Below are 27,467 nucleotides of genomic sequence, written 5' to 3'. Positions count from 1 at the left end.
ATACCCACTTCCTCGTTCATCATGTTCCATATTTTGGGGGCAGGTTCACAGTTTTCTGCTCTGTCCCACTGGTCAATTTTTCTAACTCTGTACCCCCACCCCACGGCTTTAACTCTCACAAAATTCTGATATTTTAACATTTGGTATGGCCTTTCAGCCACTTTGTCCTTCTTCAAGAGTTTCCTGGCTATTCTTGGACCTCTGCCTTTCCATATGAAATGCAGAATGTGTGTCAGATTTCAAGTAAATATAAATGAAAATTGTGGAGGAAAAGTACCTCCAAGAGCCCCTCACTGCCTGCAAAACTTACATGTAGACTCGACAGTCTGGCATCAGAGCCTTCTCCGGTCCAGCTTGAACCCTCTTCTTCGTCCTTGTCTCCCACACCTGCCAACACACGCCCTTGAATTCCGAGCTAACTGGAACACTTGCTATTTCCAAGCAAGTCCTCCCTGTGGCTCCTGGGGAGGAGCCGGAACGCCACCCGGAACGCCCACCAGCTCTGCTTGTAGAGTTCCATACTCACCTTCTACCTTCCCTTCAAGGCCAGCTCCCATGCCACCTCATCCATGAAGTCCTTGGAGGCCCATGACCTCTTGGAGACCAATGCCATTCAATGTCCAAATGCTTTGAGGCTTCTCTAGACCAAGTTTCTGGAGGTCTTGCATTTATTCCTCTTTATCACAATCCTCCTGTCTGCTTCGTTGGGGGAATTGCGCATAATAGAATCTGAAGTATTTGGAAACCAACTCTGGTGCTTGCACTGGGGTTCTTGGTGCTAGTTGTACCCTTGTTTTGACAGGAAATCGATTCTAGTGTCAACACCAATGCCAAAGAGACTGACGTTTCCCAAGAGCTTGCCCCGTGCCAGGCACTGTCCCACACATTTGTGATGTATCATGTCCTATAATTTCCGAAGAAGCCAACAGTAGGTACTGTACTAACCTCATGTTAGAGACACAATCAAAGCTGGCAGCAGTTAGGCCACTTGCTTCAGGTCACAGAGCGAACAAGCAGCAGAGATAGGGCTCGAACCCAGAGTCCTCTTGGAGACATCTCTACCTCGTCCACGGTTCCATTTGATGTGTCTATAAATCTCCCTGCAGCAAGGACGGAATCCTCTCCCTCTCGTGCCTGCTGCCCTGGGCTTTGTTCCAGGAACAGCAGGTGCTCTGCCCACGCTCGTGGAAGAACGTGGCTGAATGGTTCAAAAGGACCCCGCGTGGTCCTGACCATCACAGGTGCTCCATCAATGTTAACCATCGGTGAGTCCGTCTGTCCTCCTCTCCTCTCTGTCCCCTCCCTGCCCGCCCATGCTCTTCCATCACCCTTCTGCTCTTCACTGTTGAAGGGAGATGCTGCCTAAGGTCCTGTGATGGCCACAAGCCAGGGGATGGGTATAATAGGACAAGAGCACAGGACAGAGGGCCAGTGTGATGGTGGGTCCCGGCTTGGGACAGGAGTGCTCAGAGCCACTCAGCTTGTCTCCAGCAACCCACACACATAAAATGTGGTAGTGGGGCTCTGGTCTTCAGGTCATGCTTTTGGGAAAAATCTAAGTTCTGCTATTCCGCCTGTTAAAGAGGGAACCCCAGTGGAGAAGTTGCATCGAGGCAAGAAAGCATCAGGTGAAATGTCTAGTCTGAGCCAGACTAGATCCTAGGCTCAAAGACCAGCTTTGTCACCATCTAGCTTAGTGGTGTGTTGCTGGGTCTAGTGCCCCAATGTTACCATCTGCAGAGTGGGGCTAATCGGGAGAGTCGTTTCAAGGCCCAGATGAGTTAGCACCCAGAAGCCACATGTGACAGAGCCTTGCAGGAAGCAAGCACTCAGTCAATACTGACCCCACATAGGCAATAACAGGGCCATCGGGAAGCTTCCAGAAGATCCTAGACGTTTTGAAAGGAGTCCCTAAAACACAATCTGAGTGTAACATAAGGAAGTGTTACTGGCATCATCATTTGTTCCCACAATGTGCAAATCCTAAGGAGGGTACACAGATAAACGAGACGGAATCCTTACAGTGGAGAACTGCACTGTCTCCTACAGTAGCCACGAGCCCACATGTGCCTATTTTAATTTAAAGCAGTAAAAGGTAAATAAACTTTAACAGTCAGTTCCTCAGTCACCGTAGCCAGTAGCAACAGGGGCTCAGCCGCGACAGGGGCCTCCTAGCTAACACACCAGGAGGCACAGATATGGAACATTGCCATCACTGATGGAACTCTACCAGGCAGCATTGCTACCATGCAGAAGGTGGTCTCAGAATGCAGATTCTCAGGCTATACCCCAAGCATCAGCCCCTGCATCGTCTCAGGTACATTTAAATTTTTTTGATTTTGCAATAATCCTACATACATACATAATCCTTTAAAGCATAAGGACATTGGGGTGCCTGGGTGGCTCGGTCATTAAGCGTCTGACTTTGGCTCGGGTCATGATCCCAGGGTCCTGGGTTTGAGCCCCACATCAGGCTCCCTGCTCGGCTGGAGGCCTGCTTCTCTCTCTCTCCCACTCCCCCTGCTTGTGTTTCTTCTCTTGCTGTGTCTCTCTCTGTCAAATAAATAAATAAAAATCTTTTTTTAAAAAGTCTTAAAGAATGAAGACGCTTGGACAGAGTGTTGATTTTAAACAAACGAAACAATGCCGCCATTTTGTTCTGCAAGATCCTTTTTCTTCTTAGCAAAACGTTTTGGAAAGCCTCTCTACGTTTAGCTGGTCAAGGCAGACATAGCATTCAGAAAGAGTAGGACATGAAGGAAATTCAACCAAGTCCGGGACTGTCCCGATGGCCTACTCCGCATGCACCCACAGCCTGTGGCTATGCATACTGGCAAGCTAAAATATATAGACGGACTTGGTGCCAGTGTCCAAATATATCAAAGCGGGGATTGCACAAGGAAAGAGTCAAAGGGACTGGGATATGTTTGAGAAGTGACAGCGCCTATCTATATGCTCGAATTATGAAACCCGGGTAGCTGGGTTTTCTACGCTTCGTACAGGCATTAAAATAACTAAGACACAGGCTAACTCAGATTTCAGAAAAAAAAAAAAAAATGCTACCATTGAGGCGCCTGGGTGGTTCAGTGGGTTAAAAGCTTCTGCCTTTGGCTCAGGTCATGATCCCAGAGTGCTGGGATCGAGCCCCACATCAGGCTCTCTGCTCAGCAGGGAGCCTGCTTCCCTTCCTCTCTCTCTGCCTGCCTCTCTCCTACTTGTGATCTCAGACTGTCAAATAAATAAATAAATAAAAATTATTTTTAAAAAATGCTATCATAGTAGTGAGTGCTCCAAAATCACCCAGAAGTTTCAGGAAGGATTGGCCAGGCCGTTCGACTGTGCATGTGGTCACATGCAACTACGTGAGGCGTCATCAGAGCCCAGGCCCCTCTCTCAAATCACAAGATGGTCACCTTCTCCCCTTCTGCTTTGAAACAGGCTCAGTTCTCAATAATAATAAAGGAATCTTGAAAATTTCATTGAGTACTTACTAAATGCTGGGCTCTGTGCCAAGCTTGCCAACACTGAATGCTCTCGGTAACCTTAAAGGGTCAGAAATAGGATCACTGCTATCTTACAGACGAGACACAGGGTAACCTGCCTGGGGCTGACCGGTGAGGCCTGCCACCTCCCTACTTCCATCCTCCTGGCTTGATCAGCCAGACTCAGCGCCTCCTCTGCCTCCAGGGAGCTTGTATGGGCCTTCTTCTTTCCTCTAACTCCTTCGCTCCCTTGGCTTCTGCGGTAATATGCTAGGTACCCAGGCCTGTGCTCTTCTACCATCCCCATCCCCTAAACGTGGGGCACGTGCCAGGCTCTAGTGCCGAGCGGCCCACTTGTCCCCCTCTTTAGGTGCCTTCTCCTCTGTCACACCCAGTCCTGCCCACTAGGAGTTTGGCTCGACCTCAGCTGTCTCCCACCTGCCTGCTGGAGGTCTCCCCCTCAGGCTGCCCAAGAACCAGCCCCTTTGCCCATGTACAGCCGACGCGTCCCCCCACAGAACCTTGCCACCAGCAGGCTGTTCCAGCAAGGCACTGCTTCCTGCCTCTGCCAGCTGTGGTTGTGTTTTTCCTCTCCTGATGCTCCTGGGGCTTCTTCAGCTCCAAGTAGGAGGCTTTCCAACGTGTCCTCCAAGGACAACCCTCAGGCAATGAGGGAAAGGAGGAAGTCATGGGATAATCCTTGAACCCTGCAATTCCGAAGTTCATGCAGTTGCTCGGAGGGTCTCCAGGGAGATTCAGCCCTGGATGCCCACAGCGTAACTTCCCATTAACCCGCTCTGTACTGCCTGTTCTCCCTCCTACTCACTCTCCCCCAACCTTCACTTGTGCCTCCGAAGATGAACTCTTTGATCGATGACTTACACCCAAATACGTGCTTGCTTTGAGAAGAATCCAAAATGAGACCCCGCCCCCACAGCTGGTCTGCGTTTCTGGATTCTTTTTCTGTGTCTATGATTTTCTATGTCTCCCGGACATCAGGGTTGAAATCCCAAATTCTTTTTTAGTCTTTTGCTCTATCCCGTCCCCCTTTCGGAGTCGTTCTGACTCATGCTTTGACATATCTTATTTCCATTTTTCTACATTCCCACCCTAGTTCAGGACCTTATCACCTCCCACCTTGACGAAACCCTATTGCTCAATCCATTCCCTCTGCCAGGAAGGCGCCTGAGACTTTGCCAGGCTCATCCTTGAGGGCTCCTCCAAGCCATGCTTTGTGCTAGGTGTGTCCTTCAAGGCTCCTCTGGGACGGTCTTCCCTGCCACCCCATTGCAAGGATGGTTCTCTTCTCCTCACTTCCTTTACAATGTTACCTATGGGCAAGATATTCTCTTTCAGCCCTCGTTACTTACACGTGTATATTTCCTGCTCCTCCAGTAAATTTTAAGGACCTTAGGGTCAAGGACTATAACATATGCTTTAAAAAAAAAAAAAAAAAAAAACAACCTGGGGCACCTGAGTGGCTCAGTGGGTTAAAGCCTCTGCCTTCAGCTCCTGGGATCAAGCCCCGCATCGGGCTCTCTGCTCAGCGGGGAGCCTGTTTCCCCCTCTTTCTCGCTGCCTACTTCTCTGCCACTTGTGATCTCTTTCAAATAAATAAATAAAATCTTTAAAAACAAATAGGTAAATAAATAAATAAATAAGTATCTCCTTATTAGGGGCTCTGTCAAATTTGGCTGGTTTCACGTGACTAACAAGCTCACGTTCCTAACAAAGTAAATGCAGGTAAATGGTGGGCAAACTTACTCATTCCCCACATTTCATTAAGTCCCCAGAAGTCTGAATCCCCAGGAGTCGACAAAGCTCCATCCAAAACCTTGATATGACAGCAAGCTGCCCAAGCGGGGGGAATTAATTCGCCTGCATTACATGCCGGAGTCATGTGACCCACCAGCATTTTTGCAGGTTCATGGCAACACGAGGGGGTTAAAGTTGGTGGTGTTACCATACAGAAAAAGGATAGTGTCTGCTCTAGAAGTACTAGGAAGAGTAAGAGTCGATGGCTTTCTGTCTCTAGACTGAACAATGGTGACCATTCATTCTGGCTTTCTCTCATTCCACAAACATCTATTTGGCACTAAGCAAGCAGCAGGCCCTATGCTAACCACTGGGGGTGTAATTACAAAGCTGACAGTCAGTGCCCGTGTCCTCGGGGGTGGGGGCAGATAATAAATAAGTGAACCACCAAATTAAATAATTGCAAATAGCGATATGAAATTAGTGCAGAAATAAACAAGTATAGTTAATACTATAGACCAAAATAAATATGCTATATAACAATAAGCTATAATAAACAAAGAAGAAAGGTTGTAATAGAAGAATAAGAGGGTCTGACTTGGAAAGGCTCTTCTGAGGACAAGTCACAAAATTGATCACAACCAGGCCACCACCGGCTCGCACAGACACACACGTCTGAAGTGGCAGTGTGAGAGACAGGGGTAGTCAGAGAAGGCTTCCTGGGGGAGGCGGCCTGGACTTGCACTTTAAAAGCGGACAGGGGGGCTCCTGGGTGGCTCAGTTGATTAACCATCTGCCCTTGGCTTCGGTCATGATCTCAGGGTCATGAGACAGAGTCCCGGTGTCAAGCTCAGCATGGGGTCTGCATGTCCCTCTCCCACTGGCTCACTGAGTCTCTCTCTTTCTAAAATAAATAAATTTTTAAAATCTTTAATTAATTAATTTATTTTTTTAAAGACTTTATTCATTTATTAGAGAGATGGAGAGAGATCACAAGTAGGCAGAGCAGCAGGCAGAGGGAGAGGGAGCAGGGAGCCTGAGATGGGACTAGGATCAGGCCACGACCCTAGGATCATGACCTGAGCCGAAGGCAGCTGTTTAACAGACGGAGCCACTCAGGTGCCCTAAATTTTAAATCTTTCAAAAAACAAAGCAACAGAGAAGTTTGTTGAAAGGGTGACCTGGAGGTGAGGACCAGCCCGCGCCTGCTGGGGGAGGGGAAAGGGAGGCACCGGTAGGCTTTTCGGCTAGAGCCCGCGGTCAGAGTGGTGCCATAGGATCCCAAGTCCGGTGACATGCGGCAGCCAGCTGTCCCCAAGGTGTCCCACAGATGGCAGAAAGCCGCTCAACCAAGAACCCCCATCCCCCCTCGGGAGTGGGGTGACTTCGGACAGCCCCAGACACCCAGGGGCGCCTGCACAAGGGGACAGAAAGCAAGGATGGGGCAGAGTTGCACGACACCATTTCGCTTCCATGGAACTAGCAAAGCCAGAAAGGCATCCATGGTGGGGGGGGGGGGGAGGGCGGGTATGGTTGTGTGCAGGGGACCCAGAGGCCGGGGCTTGCACAGAGCTCCTCCTCAGGGTGAGCAGGAAGCCCTGCCCAGATTTTGAAAGAAGCTTTGTAATGCAAATACTCTCCAAGACGTCGTTAAGGCATTCACCTGAGATGCCCTCTCCTCTCTCTCTCTCTCTCTCTCTCTCTCTGTCTCTCTCTCTCTCTCTCTCTCTCTCTCGTCATTTCTTCCACTCCAGCGAGCAGGTCAGATGGATGGGATATGTGACTGAGCAGTGCTGGGAAAATGCCTGGGCCCCACCCCACTCCTCCCAACCCCCGGTAAGGGGGAAGGGCACACCAGTGCTCCCCTTGCAACACTAAAGCTTTGTTTGCTGGCGGTTCTGAAATCAGCCTCCTCACTTACCTCACCCAACACAGAAAATTCTGTCCCTTCCTTCTCCTTCACTGCAGGGGGAAACAGGGGTAGCGGGGGCGGGGAAGGCAGGAAGAAGGGGTAGCTAATAATGGCCAACATTCATATGTAAGCCTCCACACACACACACCTGTTATTGCCCCTTATTGCCCTTCCCCCATACAGAAGAGAAAATTGGCTTAGAGAGGTCGGAAGAATTTGACCAAGGTCATGTGGCAAGTAGATGCCTGAGTGGGCTTTGGATATCCGTCATTCTGTACAACCTGTTGATTTTCCCTGGACAACCTTTGCTTCCCTGCTTGCTGGAAGTCAGACCACCTGAAGGAACGGCTGTCCAGGGGGAAGGAAGGAAGAGGTTCCAGCTCAAGGTCTGAGTCAGCCCTGAATGAACAGAACCAAGGTTCCCTTGGGATCACGAGGGCTGGCCTTACATAAAGGTTGCTGATCACAGGCTCCAGAGAAAAGGCCCAGGTGATAGAATAACAAACCATCATATTTTAATTCCTTTATTCAATTAAATAGTGAAGGAGAGCCTTCCAAATCAACCCAGACATTGCTAAGGAACTTGTGCGTTGTTTCATTTTGCATTTATGGAAAGTGAGGCCCGGAGAAGGTAAGCAGCTCCTCAAGGCAAATCCATAGAGACACAGAAAGTAGGTTGGTGATGGCCATGGGCTTGGGGGAGACACGGAGCTAAGGAGAGAAGGGAAGCATGAGTCTTCACGTGGAATGGGTCTCTCCATCTGAGCGATGGCCTGGCTGCCTTCTGGCATTCCCTCTGAACCTTGCCCATGAAGGCACATTTGGGAAACCCCGCAACTTCACTGTCACCTAGAGTGGTAATGCCGTAAAACCAGTATCACTGAAAATATGTAAACCAGTTGAAATACATATTTAATGGCAAGTGGTAAGATCCAGAAATTTCTAACACAAGCCAGGAACTGAGAAGTCAGGCTGCCCTCCATTCCTGGCCATCTGAGTTCCCCTCCACTGAGGTGTACTTGCAAACATGCCCTTGATTTCACATTAATCGCGTCTTGCATTTCCAGTCCACCATGTGACTTCTGGCTCGGCACTCAGAGCTCACGGGTAAAATGAAAGGTGGGGGCAACATTCCTTCCTGATCTAAAACGTGCAGCCTCAGTTGCTGGGAGCCGCCACCTTGCAACCGTGCCAGTGACCAGCCTCAGGATGAAGGTGACGCCAGGGCTGGGAGAACCCAGGTCCCTGATGACGTCATTGATCCACCAAATCGACCAGTCCTGGAGCATGTCCTACCTACGGACTTCTTGCTGTGTGATGTCATACGAGTCCTCACTGTTTACAGGTTTTGGCAGGATTTGTGTGACTCGCACACAGAGGGCATGCTGACTGATGACCACTCATGCGGGCAACACCAGGCTGAAGTCCTCACCCGTGGCCCACTCTGGGACTAACTCTGCTCTGGGATCTCTAAGAAGTCACCCAACCTTTCTGTACCCGTTAAATCCATCTCAGACATGGGGATCATTTTTCCCATCTTAATTTGCAAGATGACTCTGAAAACCAATGAGATGGGAGTGGTGCCGGGATTTACAGATCACGGTGTCTTCCCTCTTCCCGCTTAAACCCTAAGAGGCTCTGCAACACCATTTTGCAAACATTACATCATTTAAACTTCACGTCAACACTTTGAGGTGACGGTACCGTTATTCCCATTTTTGTAGATAAGGAAACAAGGTTAGGCGTGTTGAGTGACTTGCCCAAGGTCACGAAAGCTCAGGCTTGAACTTGTGTGATCTCATTTATGGTCCATTATCGCACACCCTCAATTACCACCCTATCAAAGAATGAAGGCACATCCATCAACAATCGGAAAATAATGGCATTGCCAATTACCTGATTTATTTATTTGCTTAACTGATAGCTTCTGTCTATTAAACTGTGAATACGTCAAAAGGCGCTTGTAGAGCCTAGTAAAGTCTCTTAATGTGGGTTACTTTGTTTCTAAAAAGAACTGCTGTTGGACAATGCCTGTGATGAACGTTAACTGGCCTCATGCGCCTCCCTTCTTTAAGAACCACTCCTCTTCCTACCACATGGAGAACGCAGATCTGCGACGAGAAAGAAGAAAGCTCATGTGCAGAACAAAGCAAAGCGATGCATGTTCCGCACCTAGACTCTATCCTCCCCAACCTGATTTTTGATATTTCACTCTTTTGTTTGGGTTTATTTCTTTGCCCCAAATCCTTCCAGTAAATTCTTCTTTGGACCCTGCTAGTTCCATGTATCTATCACTCATGATGAAAAAGTTATGAACTCCCACACTACGCGCAAAGAGGTTGTGACCAGAGAGCCATGGGCAACCATCAAGGCGGGACAGAAAATGTCATGATGGGCATGCACGCATTTTCAAACAGATGGATACCTAGAGGGTATCTTCTAGCTAGAAATCCAGCAGGTTTTGGAAGATGTTTTAATAAACTGGAACAAAAAAGCAAATGCTCCTGCTCAGAATCCCCTTCTGCTTAGGGCAGGCTGGTTCCATTACAGGTGGCTCACCATAGCCAAGGGCATCCCCAATGGCACTATGGAAAGAAGGTAGAAGCTGCTCAAAAGAAACAGCTTTGACTTAAACCAGCAACTCATCTCAGTGTTAAGAAGAAGCGTTGAAGTTGCCTGGCCAAGTTGGAAATGGACACAGAATGGCAGAGAAGAATCTAGAAAAAGATCAAGAGTCGACCCATTGATGTTCAGAGTGATGGACGAACCCTAGAAAATGGGTGAATCATTTCAGTTGTAGAGTGTTTCTCAATTGTAATGATTATTTGTCCATTTCTTAGATGTTCTCTGTTGATTAGGAGTATCATCCAGGAGAAAGAGATAGGATGTGTTTGGTGTGTCCCCAACTGTAGTGTTTATATTATTCAGGATCCTGATGGGATAGAGATGGCCCGGCCCAATTGTGGTGTTGACAAGAGTTTAAGGCAGGGACTGGGCACAAGGAACAGGTGAGGTTCAGGAAAACCAATGAGAGAGAGTGCAGGGTCTCAGCACCAGCCAGTGATGCGGCTTGACTGAGAAGTCAGGCTGCCCTCCATTCCTGGCCATCTGAGTTCCCCTCCACTGGAAGCCAGAGGAGACAAGGGGATCAGTGGTTTCCAGTATCGAGAGAAGGCAGCTTCCCAGAGACACCCCCCTGCTGAGAGCTGTGGCTACTCGCCTCTTACCGTTCTCCTCTTGCCTGTTGTTCCTCTGGCTACTGAATCCACCTGGAATCCAGAGGCCAAGAGAGCTTGTTGATGTCATCCAGATCGGGTAGCTCTTGGGGCAGGGAGCTGGGTGGGGACAGGATCACGACAGGCCAAGGGAAGAGATCCAGCCCCGTGTTCATTCCTCCCATCGGGGAAGCGTTAGAGTGGAAAGCTAGTGAGACATCGCAGCCCTAACTCCCTGTTCGAGCTCCAGAGTTCCATTTCCAACTGGCTATTGGGTACCTGCTCCTTGGGGTCCTGCTGGTCTCTCACACCCAGCACATCCAAACCACCACTGCTCATCTTGCTGCTAAATTCTGATCCTTCACTGGATCCTTCCCTGACTTGGCATGTTTCTCCAGCTCTGTCCGCCTGGCCACCCAGGCCAAGAGCTCAGCGCCCCTCCACACTGTGGTGGGACCACACTGTGGTCTCCCCGGTTCCTCCCCTCCCCCCACCTTATCGCCTACCATCTTGCCCACCCTTTCTCATTTGTTTCTATCTCGGAGGATCCCCTTCTAACTGGTTTTCACATCGCTACTGTCTTCCCCTTTAAATGCATCTTACACACCATAGCCTCATTAATTAAAACCCAATGCGGACCTTGATTCATCTGCCCAGGACTTAACTGAACGGCCCCCTCCTTGCTCTCCAAATATGCTCCAAGCCTGCCTGCCACATTTTCTCTGCTAAAGCTTTTCCTTTGCCTGGAGGAGGGACCCCCCCTCCCACCTTCATTGTTACTTCCTGGAATCTAACCTCCCTTCATGCTTCCAAAGATTCTGATCTTTTCCTTCCTCTGTTCTCCTGGGATATTTTGTCTGTACTCCTATATAATAACCCTAATCCATGAGAGTTCTTACCACTTTGTAAACTTGAGAGCAAGGATCATGCCCTATTTGTTTCTAACCTTGTCCCCGTACCTAGCCAAGCGGCTGGCATGGTGTAGATATTTTAATACCCACACATTGAATGAATGGATGTGACTATCAATTGGGAGATTTGCCAAGGACCCAGGGGGCCATAGATTTCTTGGTCTGTCTCTCTAGTCTCCACAATACTACGGATCAAGTTCAGCCCTAATGAGCCCCACATTGACTGCGGCGCATATGACTGAGCCCATGATATACTTGAACTTTAGGGAAGTACTTTCCAAACAGCTTTATAGCATAGCCAGGCCCACAAGGTTGGGAATAGATATCTAGAGATTTATTGGATCATTACATGAACTGGTGTACAGTGGCCATTGTGTTCATCTACACCGTGAGAGAGAGACCCAGGGCACCTAAACCATCCCCAGGGTAAAAACCAGCCCTCGGGCTCCATGTCCTCTGCAACCCACCGAAAAGTGGCCCTTGAGGTTTGGATGAGGCAGCGGGAAGAGTCTGAAAGCCCTCAGTCCACCATGGTGTGGAGGTGGGAGGAGAAGGGGGGGCCGCGGAGGAGAGAGGAGAGGAATCGTCAAAAGTGCAGTGATTTAGTGTCTGTCTCTTTCTTCCTCCCTCCCTCCCTCCCTCCCTCCCTCCCTCCCATCACCCTGCCTCCTGCACAAGGAACTATTGAGAAGGGACAGAACAAACGCTCCCTTATGCAGCTCCCACGGCGTCTCTGGGTTTGTCGGAGACAGCTGCCTGTAGCACGCTATGGTTACTCATTACCCGGGTTCCCAGGCAGGAAAAGGAGCAAACTTAATAGACCCGAACTAACCCTCAGCTCCAATACTCCAGCTGTAAATAAATAAATAAGTCAGGTGTCCGGGGACTCAGGGGACAGGGGTGGGGGAGGGGTGGCGGTGCGAGGCGGGGGGAGGGGATGGGAAATAAACAAGAGCCTCTGGAAGAGGAGGGGGAGGAGGAGGAGGAAGGCGAAGTCCCTTTGGAGAAAGGACAGAGGGGCGCTTGTGCTGGTGCCTGTCCTTGCCTGCAGTGCAGCCTCGGGTCTCAGCAGGCCACTCTCAGACGGACGTCGCAGAGAATGAGGACTTTGAGGGAAGAGAAAAGAAAGCCCCATTTCGCCAGCTGCCATGCCCAACCCTCTGCAGCCTGGGTTGCTTCTTGAAATTACCAACTGCCACCATGTTGGCGGGTGGGAGAGGCTCGGTGAGGTGGAGAATGAGCTTGGCTTTCCTCCTGGTCCCCAAAGCAAAGGCTCCGTCCTCTGCCACCAAGGTGCCCACCGAACAGATGGGGGGCAGGGCAGGGATGGATGGAGAGGGCAAGGGATGAGAGGCAGGGCAACGGCGGGCACGAAGACAGCCATACCCCCCAGTTTAAATATATCAATACCACTGGTTCTCAACAGAGACATCTGCCCCCCTTCGCCCAGGGCCCGTTGGGCAAGGTCTGGAGACATTTTTCATTGTTGCTCCTGGCGGGGGGGGGCAGAGGGCGGGGGTCGGGCTGGGTGGCGGTGGTGCTAGCTTCTGGGAGAGACCGCGACGCTGCCCCCTACAACACAGAACAGCCTTCCACAAGACAGAACGGTCCAGCTCCACACGTCACGATGCTGAAGTTGAGGAGTCCTACCGTCACTCTCCAGCCCAAAGCCCCGTCCCCAGCCACGGCCACCTCGAATTTTATAGACGGCATCGATCAGCCCGCCAGCCCATAATAGTTCCATAAAGCTCCCCTCTCCGCCCTGTTCTTCCCAAATGAATGAGGGAGGAAGATGCTAGAACTGCACGTGCAGTAAGGCATCGACTTCCTTTGGAGTCACTCTGGGAACCAAACCAGAGAGCAAGCCCAGCCCCCATCCCGGGGCGGGGGTGGGGAGACCCAGTCACAGCGGCATTCCGGCCTTCTGCAGTCGCTGCCTGATCACTGAACAGTCTGCCCGAGGAATTTTGGGACCAAGGGGCTGCGGCCACCTAGCATGATGTTTCCGAGTCTCTGCCGACCCTGGCGTCCAGGGACGCTGCGTCCGGGGTTAATTTTTTCCTACCGTATTTGTTGACCCCCAGTCCGTCGGTCTCACACGTGACTCTCACCCCCGCAGGGGCCTCAATTTAATAAAGTCCGCGTGGGCAGGGACGGTCCCCCGTCACCCTCTCAAGACCACGATGAGGTTTAATGAGCTCTTCTGGAGTGTAAAGTGCTCCCAGCAGACCTCCTACCGAGATGAAGCCTGACCCAGTTCCTGAGGCCAAGTGTGCAGTAAGTGTGGACGACCTTAAGGGCCAGGATGACCTTTGTTTTCTAGTGCGCCTGTGGCAACCAAGCCTTGGGGGTCCAGCACAAGCCTCGGCGGGTTCCAGGAAGACCATCCGACCCCCTGTCCCAGGGGCAGCCGACCTGCAGCTGTCAGGTCAAATGCCTCCACGACCCTCCCGCCAGTTCCTCAAAGGAGGGTGTGTGCATCGGTGGGAGAGGGTAAGGCATGTGCACACGGGGTGTGTGCCACGTGTGTTCACCTGTGTTGTACATGTGGTGATGCGTGCATGTGTGAGAGCAGTGTGTGTAGGACCACAGACGACAGATGTCAGAACAAGGGGACCAAGGAAGACTGCGGAGAGAAGAATAGTCCTAAAACATCTCCGATGGGCACCTTTGGGGACACAGGATATCCGGAGCCTAGAAACTCCCAATAAAGACTTGTCCGAGTTCAGTGCCTGTCTCTGCTGCTTTGGAGCTACGGGAACTTGGGCAAGGTGTTCAAGTTTTGTCGGATTCCGTGTCCTCATCTCTATAAAGGGATAATAAAATCACCTGCCATGTGCCTTATGGGAATTAGGGATTATGGGTGATGTACTCGGCACTGGGTTCATAGCGAGCGCTCGGTAGAGGGCAAATGCTCTAATTATCACTGCTTCGGGAGGAAAGTTCTTCCTGCAGTCTAACCCAATGCTGTCTACTCCCTTCCCTACTTCCCAGCGAAAGCCCTTCCCCCGGGTTGATCACCATCTCTGCCTGTCAGAATCCTCTTGACTCCGGTAGCCTTTGGTGGAGATGTTAGACCCCCACATAGAAGCTGCGTCATCTGGTCCACCTGGCCCAGACTCGAAGGAACAAGGTAAGCTGATGTCCCACCTGCCACCTCCAGGGCCCCCGCAGAGCCTTCCTCAATGGCCCGTCTGACTGCAAAGCTGGAGCTTCCTCCTTTCCCCCTACAGCTGACGCCAGCTTCCTAAATCCTCCAGATGCCTGATGACGACTTATTGCCACCATAAAGCAATGACGGGCCCCTATCACCCTCAACCAGCCCCGCCTGCCCTTCACCACCGGTTGGTCAAAGCTGTCCCTCCCTTCCCCGTTGTTAGCTCGACGCTTGCTTATCTGCTGCTGGAGACAGAAGTCTCTGGTTTAATTGTGGCAAATTAATTATTGAACTCTACAGCCTGCCTCCCCCCATGCACACATGACAATAACCCCTATTCAAAGCCCAAGTGGGATCCACCATCATCACAGACTAGCTAGGGGAAGCTTGCTCAGACCCTGCCCCACGGGGGGGGGGGGGGGGGGGGGGCGGGCGGGGGGGGGGGGGCTGGAGGCAGTGGAGGGAAGGGAAACTTTTCCTCCAGAAGCCTCTCCCAACCCTTCTGTTCCAGTACCTCCATGCAAGAGCAACTTTGTAACAACACGGGCTGCTTGCTTACCCTGTCTTGAATGGATAGATGAACACAGCTGAGCAACATCTCCAACCCAACCTCCTTTGTTCAGTGACAGTTGATAGATACAAAGTAATACACATCACTCGCTTTGTGTACCTGACAGGCACTGTTTCCAGCACTTTTTCCTCCTGACTGGGAGGGAGGGATATTGGCCATTATTTCTATTTACAGATGAGGAAATTAGGGACTAGGTTAAGTCACTTGCCCAAGGCCCTGATGAGTAGCAAATCAGGATTCAAACCCAGACAGAGTCCACACGCCTACGGATCACGACCTCCTGCTTCTGTGTGCGTGGTAAGACGAGCCCCCAGAATCCAGCACCCAGTTTAACGAAGAGCTACAGCGTGACCAAGACCACTGCTCTCCCCAGGGCCATCCTTCCCAGCTGCCCAGCTGTCCTTCCTCTCCTTCCCGGATGGATAAACACACCGAATTCTGTTTATTGTTCTCTTTATTTTCATTGCAGTTTTAACACATATGTGCGGATCTCCAAACCACACGCTACTCCGTTTTGTTGTTGACCCTCATTAAAACGATCTTATGCTCCATGGAGTCCGCTGCTTCCCTCCCTTGAAGTTGTGAACATATTTTCTGAGATTTTCTTCTCCGTTCCTCTACTTTTTCTGCTTTTCTTTTTTCTGACACTCCTGGGTATAATCTATGCTGACTTCATTTATATTGAAGGATATATTGGTTGCAAAGCTTGACAGTATGTAAGAAGAGTTCCTCATCCATCCTTTCTTTAGGGTACGTAAGCCTTACTTCCTCCTTTTTCGAACGGGGAAGGTTCTCTACAATGAGGACCATAAAATAAAAGGGGACCCAGGCTGACACAGGGTATCTGGGCACTTTGGGCAGACTGGGAATGTCACCGGGCATCAGGTCAGTATCTCTTGGATACCGGCCTGTGAGATGACCCACAGCACAGGACTTCAGTGGTTAAGTGGTTAAGACTGGGCTTTGGAGCCAGCCTCCCCTGGGCTGAATCTCCTCTTATTAATATGTTACTGGCACAACAGAGTTACAAACATTAGAATGCTATTGTCTTCTAGTAAGAGGCATTTATTCCCACATTTGCAGGACAGCAGGTTGACTCTGGTTCTGCCAGACTAGGATAGACTCAACTGGGCAACTTGACATTGCCTGTTGGCGGAACTCGGATCCTGGGCCAGGGGTTGATATCTACAGTTATTGACTGCTGCCTAAAACACCCTCCCCCTCCACAACTTGACAGCTTATAACAACCATTTCTTTCTGATGATGATTCTTGGGGCTGGCTGGGCAGATCTACTGATCTTGCCCCAGGCTCACTCCTGTGTCTAGGGTCCAAGGTAGTCTCTCTCACATGTCCAGCAATGGGTGCTGGCGATCCTTGGGGGATCACTGGTTCTCTTTCACGTGCCTTCATTCATCAGGAAGCTAGGCTGATGTTTGTACAACATGGGGAGCTCGGGGTTCCAAAAGAATGAGAGTCTAATGAGCCAGGTCTGTTCAAGGGTCCTGGAATCCACACATATCCCTTTGGCCCCATTCTCCTGGTCGGAGCAAGTCACAAGGTGGCCAGCCCAAGTTCAGGGCAGGCCGGGCAGTAGAAACAGGCTTCCCCTCTTGATGACTTCACATTACAAAGGAGCATGGATTCGGGGTCGCGTGATTCATGTGATGGGGCAAGGCAGACAGTTCATTATCAACATGGTCCACCGAGGTTGGGTTCAGATCTGCTCCACTTGTGTTCTTCTCTGGATCCAAGACTGAAGGGCCAGTAGAGACCTGGGATATGGTCTTCTTGAGGTAGACCACAGGAAACCAAACCAAGCCAAACCTTGAAGCCTCCTGCTCCTGGCGTGGTTGCTGACATTCCATTGGCCAAGGCAAGTGATGCGGCCAAGGCCAACAACCATGGTGCAGGAATAGCGGGAGGGGCTGGGGAGCATATACAAACAACACAGGAACCCACATTATGACAGGCCCGCTACAATGTACAATACTTAGTTCTTGCCGGAAAAACATGGGCTAACTCCTCCCTTTGAGGGATGTTTCAGACAGAGGGACTCAATAAACTCACCCTGGATTGCCCGGGCCTCTCTGGGTTTTACTTTTTTTGTTGTTTGTTTTTTTAAGCATCACTTTCTCCTTCCTTTTTTTTTTTTTTAGATTTTATTATTTATTTATTTGGCAGACAGAGATCACAAGTAGGCAGAGAGGCAGGCGGGGCGGGGGGGAACCAGGCACCCCGCTGAGCAAAGAGCCCGACGCGGGGCTCGATCCCAGGACCCTGAGATCATGACCCGAGCTGAAGGCAGAGGCTTTAACCCACTGAGCCACCCAGGTGTCCTCTGGGTTTTACTTTTTTAAAAAAGATGTTATTTACTTATCTGAGAGAGAGAGAGAGTGCGTGAGCAAGGGGTTGGGGGAGCAGCAGAGAAAGAAGGAGAAGCAGGTTTTTCACTGAGCAGGGAGCCTGATGATCATGACCTGAGCTGAAGGCAGACACTCAACCGACTGAGACACCCAGGCGCCCTGGGACTCTCCTGGTTTTAGCACTGAAGGTCTCATATCCCAGGACATACCTCGGTCCTGTGTGACAGTTTTGGGACCCACAACCTCAACGACCCCCTCAATCCTCCCAAGATCCCCCAGCTAGGTATTATGAAGTTGATGATTATCCATTCAACTCTGGAGCAAAAAGCAATTTCTCAGCAGCTACGCACACTGATGGTGGGAGAAACTCTCTCTGGCAACAGTCACCAGCTGCCCCACTTCTCCCAAACCCCCTACCTTCCAAGCCTTTCCCTCCTGAGGCCCTTGCTCCCTGGTCTTTATAAACAACCCTCTGGAGGGGAACAGGTGCTTCGTAAGGAGAGAAACTGAGGTCGAGAGCAGCGGAGGCAGGCACCTGTGATGAGGAACGAGGAGCTCTCAGGCCAGAGTGGAGGAGAGTGACACAGGAAAGAAGGGGGCTAACCTGTGGAAACAGAGGGACTAGCCTATAAGTAGGTGGAGCCCGCGGCACAGCGCGGCACGGTCCCAGGTGTGGCTGGGAATGTCTGACCCTCACCACTGTGCTTCCCTCCCTCCTGTAACTTCAGAACTTTGGGAAAGGGCCCTGTGCTGACCCCGTGGAGCCAGACCCCCATCCTGCCCTCTGTCTGACTTGCCCTATAGTGTGACCCGCAGCAAGTTGTCCACCCTCTCTGGGCCTCAACTGCTGTGTGTATGCGTCAGCTCCCTGACCTCCCAGGACTCGAGGGGGAGGTGAACAAGAGAGCCGCACGCTGGGATGGAATGGGAACACCAGGTCCTGGTGATGTGCGTCCATCTAAAAGTCGCCCGTCTTCTTGGAGCTGTGTTTGCTCTTGAGGGTGAATCACAATTCTTGTCTTATGCCTTCGTCAGGCTGCCGTGACATAATACCGCAGACTTGGGGGTGGGGCTTAAACAACGGACATTTCCTCCCCACGATTCTGGAGGCTGGAAGTCTGAGACCAGGGTGCCGGCTCGGTCAGGTTCTGGGGAGAGCTTTCTTCGAGGCTTCCAGAAGAACGCATCTGTGCGGGTGCTCCCGTGGCGGGGAGAAACGGCGCGCAAGATCTCTCTCTCACTCTGCATCTTCTTATGAGCCCACCAGTCTTGGATGAAGACACTGGCCCAGGACCTCACTAAACCCCGATCACCCTCCTGGAAGCCCGGAATCCAAAGAGTCACACTGTGGGTTCGGGCGTCCACACATGCATTTTAGAGACACAATTCGACCCACGGCACCTTGGGCTTCTTACCGCTGTCGGATCACATTCGACAGGCACGTGACCCAGATCGGTCCCCCGAAAGGCACGACCATGCCAGAGAGAGGCAGGGCGTGGGGCTCGCTGGCACGTCGGTGAAGCGGTGCGTGCGCTGATTGGGATCGAGCCGATGGGGGCGGGGGCGGCGATACTGCAAGACCCTCCAGATCTCCTCCGGGTTCTCTCAGGGAGACTCCCGAGGCCTGGGATTGCCACTCCGGAACCCCTGTCCCGGACCCTTCCGAGGGCATCTGGAGGACAAACACTTTCTGATCGGAATGTTTTCCAAATACTCAACATCTGGAAGGACCTGTAACAAAGGCCCCCTTTGTGCAGCCGGGAAACGGGCGGGCAATAAAACAGTGCCAGACCCCACAGCGCTGGGAAGGGCAGGGGTGCGGAGTGGGTGAGGGTTGTGGGCGGATGGGGGTGCTGGGGGGGAGGGGGGCAGTGAGGGAGACCTGGGTGAGCATGAGGTCAGCAGGAGGTGTGCCCGGGGCTTCCCTAGGGCTTCCCACGGGCTGGGTGCTCTTCTAAGAGCTCTGCCTTTAGCTCCTTCTGCGTAGCCGAGGAGACGGATGAGGTGGTCAGAGGGAGGGAAGCAGGCGTAGCCAGGAGGCTGCGGGCGGTGGTGCGGAGAGAGCGAATGAAGCAGACGGGTAGGGGAGAGATGCAGGAGTTCACACGACAACACGGGAACATGCTTCAGGTCTGGACAGCGAGGCAGAGGAATCATCCCTGCTGGAATGTTCGAAGGGGACACTGTCCAACCCCGTGTCTAACCAGCTTCCTTCCCCCACTTCCTTGGAACCGTGTGCTCGGAAAGCAGGCACCGGCCCCCTTGCAAAAGCCTCCTCTCCCTTTGTTCCAGCCGGTGCTGTGCATACGAGTCTGCTCGCCCCCAGGGGCTGATGGGATCCTGTAACAACAGACCACCGGACGCCGTGGCTCATCCCACACATCCTACAACAAGCAAGCACACCCTGCCTCCGGCCCCTGTGTGCCTGCAGCGCCAAGGCCGTCCAAAGACACGGGAGGAGCCCCCTCTGGGCAGAGCTCCTTGGAGACTGAAGGCCCCTTATGCCCCAGTCCCTACCAAAAAGCCAGGAATAGAGCGCTGCCTCCTGCTTCTTTCAAAATGCACCTGACAGTCCGTTCAGGCAGGGCTTACGGAAGCTCACAATGGCAGGACTGGGATCTGGTCTCAGGGGATCTGGTCGCAGGTGGGAGGGGGCTGGACCAGCTGGGTGGGGCATATTAAAAACACAGATTCCCAGGCCCTGTTCCAGACCCATCCAATGTGCAGGAGCGGGTATGTGGGCAGGAACCTGGGAATCTGCGTTTGGCAAATTCTAGGGGTGATTTTTAAATGACCATTCCAGTGCAAGAGCGTTGGTCTGGATCACGACCCGGCCCCCAGGAGCACAGCGTTTATGAATCAAAGGCACGTGGCGCTTGATTCGATTTTTAGACACCTGTAAGCCTTCTCCTTTCTCAGCATTCACCAAGTCCTTTCCTGCTTAGATTTTTTACATCGAATCACACCTGTGTAAGCCTCCTACCCCTCCAAGCATATTGATCACAAACAATAAACAGGCGAGTTCACCACGTACTATCTCAGCTAACAATCCTCTGAGCTACACACAGGATGGGAGCTGCCAGACGAACAGGAGAAAACAAGGAGAAAGGAGCTGGTAGGAAAAGGGGTTTGCAGAGAGAAGACAATCCCTAGGCTCCTGGCTCTGGGGAAGCAATAAGTTGACTCCTTGGTGTGTCCTGGTCGTTTCTGTACAAGCAGATACAGTCATCAAAACAGCCACAATTGGAAAAATTTGACGAAATTCTACTCTTGTTTTTCTAGATCTCCTTGTGGCGAGGACTGGCTATTTTACTTATTTCTGACCAAGGAGATGTTACAGGAAGACTGCTCTAGGAAATCTCTGGCTTTCTTGATGAACAGGAGGGCAGCTGCTGGTGCTGACCTCCCCTCTCTTCTTCCAGACTTGGATAGTGCATTTGTTTCCAAGGCCTGCCACAAAACAATGACCACAACCTCGGCAGCTTAAAACAACAGAACCTTCTTCTCTCACGGTCCAGAGGCCAGAAGTTCAAACTCAAGGTGTCGGCAGGGACACGTTCCTTCCAAAAGCTCTAGGGAAGAATCCTTCCTTGCCAGGTCCAGCTCCTAGTGGCTCCTGACAGACCCTGGCTTGTGGCAACATCACTCCAATGTCTGCTTCTACCTGCACGTGGCCTTATTCTATCTCTGTGCCCTCCTTTCTCCCACTCAAGCTTCCAATGAAGCATCATCAGACATTGGGGGGAAGTCGCAAGTAGGACAGAGACCAAAACAACACAATGGGGAGGAGGGAGAAGAAAGAAACCCAGGGGAAACTGAGGCAGGGAGTGGAAGAAAACAGAAACATCATAAAACCTACTAACTCCTTTCGTTATCACCCTGAGAAGGACAGAAGAAGGTATTGCATCTAAGAAGTGAGAAGGCCATGAGAAGGCTTATCACAGCAACACGAGCTCTTGGGAATGAAGAATGTGACCGCATAAATTTAAAGAAAGGGGCAGAATTGGAAGATAATGTTGAGAGACAGAGACAGAGAAGGACATGGTAAAAACAAGAGGGGTGATCAGAAAGAGGGTCGGGCCAGGAGTTTCAACATCCACCAAAAAGCAATTCCAAGAGAGAAACAGAAAAAATTGAGAAGAAACTGTGAGACGAATAATTTAAGAAAGCAGACACAGGTTTCCAGGGCTGAAAGTTTCATGTCAAGGGCCCAGTATGATGAATGAAACCAGATCTACACCAATATCCAGTATCACAAAATTTCAGCCCATTAGGAATGAAAAGGAGACCTTCTGAGGAAGGAGGGAGAAGGGGAAGAAAGGAGGGAGAGATCACGTCCGGAAAACCAGAAATCTGAAAAGCATCAAACTACATAACAGCAGCAGGGGCCTCAAGCTGGTAAGGGAGCATCAGCAGGGCCGACATCCTTCTGGAGGCTTCAGGAGACAATCCACCTGCTGGCCCTTCCAGCTTCGGGCAGCCGCCTGTAGTCCTTGCTTTGAACCCCTTCCATCCCGAAAGCCCGCGATGAGCCGGCTTTCTCAACATATCCCTCCAGGGTCCTCCCCTCTGTCCTCCACTCACGCAGACCCTTGTGATGACCCTGGGCCCTTCCTGATATTCTAGGGGGACTGCCTCATCTCAAGGTCAGCAGACTAGGAAGCTTCATCCTGCTGGCAGCCTTGCTTCCCCGGCCTATCCCAGAAGACACTTGCAGGTTCTGGGGACCAGAACGCAGACACGGTTGCCGACAATACTAGGCATGATGCTGCTTTGTACAGAATCGGGGTCACTTGGTTTAGAAGAGGAAGAAGAGTGCCTGTCCGGCAGGCACCTGCTGAGGATTCCAGCATGGAGTGGCAAGGGGAAGGCAGGGCCCCCAGTGACACCGCGGGACCCCTGCTCTGATCGCAGGCTGAACCTCGAGCACACTCCCAGTTCCATGGCAGAAACTTCTCCTTATTTGGTTAAGACACGGCAGGGAGGTTTTTTAGCCATGAACCCAGAACTAAGGCTAAAAGAACGTTCACTTCTCAAGGTAAGAAGTCAATAGATAGATAGTAGCTGAAACCAAAATACGGAGAAATGCCAGGACAAGCATGGTATTGAGAAATCAGAGGTAAATATCAAAAGAAACATATAATTGGAATTGAAAAAGGTGTTTGCGGGGAGCAGATCCACCGTTGAGGAAGAAGAGGGCAGAGCACAACTGACTCATCACAAATGTTCTCGCGCTGTTGGACTGAGTAAGCGTTACTTACCTGGTACTTCATAAACTAACAGTTTGATTTTTAAAATGATGAAAATGGTTTTACACATTTTTGGCAACAACCCAGAAGACTTCAGGGTACCTTCCCCTTGACGATGCCCAGCAACCTGCCCTTCGAGCTGGCTGGAAAGGGCAGGGAGTCAGGAGAGGACCCAGAGTTTCCCATCCCCCACAAGATGCCATTTTTAGGAGCAGAGCTCAGAAGACCAAGCTAAGAGAAGAAAAGCCAGGGGCCCGTTTCCAGGGAGAGGAGAGTGACCACGGCCAATCCTCTCTGCACATCTGCTTCTCTGCGCCTGGCCCTGGGGAACACAGCCAAGATCTTAATCACCCAGCGTCGCTCTGGCACGCTGAGCGTGTGATACACCTGTCTCCACCGTCAGGCAAATGAGTGGGCTCACAGGCAGAGGCCTGCCCTGCCAAACAATGCTGCCCTTTGTCCCCGCCCAGAGCTCAGGCTTTGCAAGGAAGCCAAATCCATCAGCACTTGTCAGGGCCCTCGATGAACACAATGCAAGTTATGATCCACATTCTCCAGCAAAGCCCCAGGCCTGCAGCGGGCGGCTCTCCCTGACACGCAAAGTGTCAATCAACCTAAAAGCTCGGGGTGGGGACCTGGGTAGGGGTGGGGCAAAGGGGGGGTGGGTTTGCTGGGCTCTTATCCCCAGAAGCCAACCAAGGCCAGGGAAGCTGGCCCTGAAACTCTGACACATTCTTTCTCAAAACCAGCGCCGTGAGGGGTGCAGCAAGAAAAATCATTTCTCCAGGCAGCCAGAGGGCTCTTCCAGCTATGGTACCAAGCATGACGCAGTGTGCAGCCCCAGCTCATGTGCTTGGCAGTTTAAAAAACAAAAAACAAAAAACAAAAAAACAACCCTGTCTGGGAAGAGGGAAACAGAAGGACAAATTTCCAAATGAGATTCCCTACAAATGCCACACCAGCCAGAAAGCTGTGCCACTGTCCTTCGCAGCCAGAGAGGGGGCAGGCTCTCTAGAACCTGGGGGATTTTGTGGTCTAACCCTGGAGGGAACAGTATGGCCTCTGTCCTCATTAATACGTGTAGTTCTCGACAAGCGCTGCAAATCATTCTTGGCCGTCTGGTTCTGCCCGGTGCCCCCTCCCTTCCCACTGTCCGTCCACATGCTGGGAGCCACTTGGCTAGGAACACACAATCACTTTCCCCCTGGCAAACAAGTGTCCCACTGCCGACTCCTGGCTAGGATCTGGCTCTCAGCACCAAGGGAGGGCACGAGGACAGAGGGTGTGCTCAAACCTGCTGTCCCTCTGGGTGGGGTCATTGGCACAAGCTGCCAAGGCCACAGGGGCAAGGCGAGTTCAGGGTTATGATAAGGGCTGCTTGCTAGCCACACTCCCTGGGTCTTATTTCCTGCGCTTACCCCCACAGGCTTATTTAGGGAAAGGAAATGAGCCAATGAATGAGTTTTGAGAAAAGCACCAATTCCTTTTAGAAATACGGGATATGTGAGCTAAATAATATCAGGTAAGATTTTACTGTTTTTAGCCAAAGGCCACCACTCGACTTAAAGAGAGGGAATAAGGCATATTCAGTATTTAAAGCAAATTATATAATGTCACTTTGGGGGGTGATAACAGTATCAAGATTCTGTTAAAAAAAATCCTTTTCTTTTTTGAGATACATACTGACCTGTTTATGAATAAAATGAAACAAATGTCTGGGATTCTCTTCCTTCCTTTCTTTCCTTCATTTTTTTTTCCCCAAAATAATAAGGAAGAGGAAGGTGAAGGGGGCCAGAGAGGCTGGCGGCTGCTGGCACTGCCCGATGGGCACAAGGTGGTTCACGACATTATTCTGTTTACTTTAGGTATAGGTTCAAAATTCTCCATAATATAATTTGAAAAACAACTTGCAAAGATCAAAAACACAGAGGAAAGACTAAATCCGCCAACGTAAGACTTCGGTATCCATCGTAAAGCAAATGACCAGGTCTGGCCTTGCTTTGAAATTACAGCGGCTACAGCAGACTTGGTGTTGTCGTCCCTGTTGCCGTTGTTGTTTCAACCAGACAGCAGCAGAGAGGTGAGCCAGCTCCTGCGGGGCCGGACAGTAACCCGTTCATCATTTTTTGGTGGGACAGCGGGGCAACATCCGGGGACATCCCCTCCGACCCTCAAAATACTTCTGCTACAGCACCAGATTGTGTCCCAAGCAGAGATCAGATGGACTGAGGCCATTCCTAAACACAGGGCACAGTTGGTCAAAGCTGTAGGCAGGGCTCAGAAGGAGGTTGTCGCAAAGACTGATGAGCAGGAGGAAGGGCAGATCGGCCACGGACGATGGTGGCAAAGGCCCGTGTCATCCCCTTGCCGCCTTCGGTCATGCATTCCATGTAGCCTGAAGGACACGGTTCCCGTTTCTGTGGGCCGTTTGCCAGAGTCCCGTTTGCCACGGGTGCTCTGCGCAGGCTGCTGTGATCCACGGACTCGTTTCCTCTGGCTATTTTTGTTCTTTGCAGATGATGCTGGTGGAGATTGAGATTAGAGGGAATTTCAAATTCACCCATGCACTCCCTGAATCGTCACAGTCACGTCCAAATGCGTAGGTGCTCTCTCTCCTTCCGACTGGCAAGATCCTACCCTCCTTCTCTTACGTAGACGTATCATCCCCGGGGCTGGCTCCATTCCTCTTGACGCCTGCCAGCAACATCTCTGCGAGGAGTGGGGCTGAGCAACGCACGGGCCCGGGCAACACAGCCAGTCAATGACCCAGGGAAAGGCAAGGCATCGGGGGCTTATGGGTAACGGCCCTGGGGGGCCAAACAGGCGGGACCCGCCTCCTCCATCAGTGAACGTGCGGAAGAAATGAAAGCGGGTCTCCCAGTGAACATCTCTGCCGGGGAGTGGGTGGTGGTGGCAGCCCCGTGCCCTGCTTGTCTGCAGCGCCTTTCCAAACCACAAAGCCCTGCTTGGAGCTCGTCTGCCAAGACCGAGCACCATCTGCCAGGCTATCAGCGTTGTCATCTTACGCGGACATGCAGTCAGCGCTGTGAATTCTCGAGGAGCTGCCTTCTTCGAGAAGCCTGCCTTGGCCCACAGGCATACCATCTGGCTGCTTGGGGCTATAGCAGCACAATTCTCCAATGGTGCCGATGGTCCCATCTGGATCCCTGTTGATGTCCCCCTCTCCTTCCTTCCTCTTTACCCTGCCTCCTCTACCCCAACCCCAACCCCAACCCGACGATGAGGTTCAACTCCCCACCCATCTTCACTCTTGTCTTTCACAGCTGGGAAACGAACGTTCAGGAGGACAGAGCTCATTGAGGACACGTTCGAACCCTGATGGCCGTGTCCTCCACTCAGAGGCTGTCGCTGTGGCTGGTGCCCGGGTCCACCGAGAGTGGAGAGAGGTGGGCGCTCTCTGCCTAGTAGAGCTGTGAAGATGATGGGGGGAAGCTGGCAGTGGAAAAAGAACCTTTTGGCACCTGCCAAACTGATCGGGTTGCCAAGAAATTTACATTTGCCAAGAATTCTACATTAAACAAACACACAGGCCTACCTCACCCTCCTCCTAAAGATGCATAACCTATTGGGTAAAGACACAGCTCTAGGAAGGAGGACGGTGTAGGTTCATGAACCTTCCTAGTTTCCAGAGCCTGGTCCACTTTAAGCCCGACCTCATGACCTGGGAGTCTATGCATCTCACAGAGCCATGGTGATTAAGTTTGGGTTCCAAAGCCAGAAAGTTAAGGCTTGATTTTGATCTACAAGGTTTTTGTTGTTGTTGTTTTATTATATAAATCTATTTACACAAGGTGTGAGTGTACAAAGATACACATTAAAAAATCCCTGGGAGGTTGCCAGGTCCATATGCTCCTATAGGTCTGGTCGTAGACTTATGTCTGGTGATTGGTGGGGGTGACTGGTGATCTCTTCCTTCCTTCCTTCTTGTCTGCAAAGGACAGCCAATGGCTGGGACACTGATGACCACTGCCGTGAAATATGTAACAGGAGCTGATCTGTAAGAGCTTCTAGACCAGGGGTGCCTGGGTGGCTCAGTGGGTTAAAGCCTCTGCCTTCAGCTCAAGTCATGATCCCAGGACCCTGGGATTGAGTCCCACATTGGGCTCTCTGCTCAGCAGGGAGCCTGCTTCTCTCTCCCTCTCTCTCTGCCTGCCTCTCTGACTACTTGTGATCTCTCTCTGTCAAATAAATAAAATCTTTAAAAAAAAAATAAAGAGAGAGAGAGAACTTCTAGACCAAACAAAAGAGAGTGAGAGACATTTAGGCATCTCAGCCTCTTCCCATGTCTGCGGGGAAACTGACACCCGGACTCTGAAACTGTCTACTTAGCTCTGCTCTGCTAATGAGAGAAGACGGGGTAGGAGGGAGTCGATGTGCAGGTGACCCTCCCCCGTTCCTGCCCAGTTCCTGCCGCTAGGTCGTGTAAAGAAGCCAAGAGTTGGCCATAGCTCTGACCCACGGTTCTGGGGGGTCAGCCATGTCAGCCCACGAACATCCCTCCAAGGAGGGCAAAAGGAGCAGGATCCCCAGGACTCACAGGAAATAGTCCATCTCTCCAGGTGGGCACCCCTGACTCCAGTCTCCCCCATACTCATTCAACCCTTCCGGTTTTTCACTGCGGCACTGTGAAGTGTATGTATGTGCAAGAGAGAGAATAAAGTCACATCCTACCATGTGGTCTGCTGCGTCCCGCCTAGCCTGATTGATGAAAAGAACAACCGTGATGGTGAGAAATCATCTCATGTGACCTGGGTTTATGAGCCCAGAGAACATGACAAAGGTGACAGGACGTCACTCCTGTGATTCTGCTACATTACATAAGACTCCCTC

General features: G+C 51.4%; 1 long non-coding RNA gene across 1 annotated transcript; it reads left to right on the top strand.

Annotated features, from left to right (window-relative positions):
- The first annotated feature begins 13,487 nt into the window (after window positions 1–13,487).
- On the top strand, window positions 13,488–14,598 carry LOC122907552. The gene is made up of 3 exons (XR_006384725.1): window positions 13,488–13,552; window positions 14,270–14,408; window positions 14,509–14,598. It is a non-coding gene; the product is annotated as an uncharacterized LOC122907552 (long non-coding RNA).
- The last annotated feature ends 12,869 nt before the right edge of the window (window positions 14,599–27,467 follow it).

The sequence above is a fragment of the Neovison vison genome, chromosome 5 (genome assembly GCF_020171115.1).
Source record: "Neovison vison isolate M4711 chromosome 5, ASM_NN_V1, whole genome shotgun sequence".
NCBI lineage: Eukaryota > Metazoa > Chordata > Mammalia > Carnivora > Mustelidae > Neogale > Neogale vison.
Note: the sequence above shows the minus strand (reverse complement) of the source record. Positions and strands in the feature narration are given on the sequence as shown.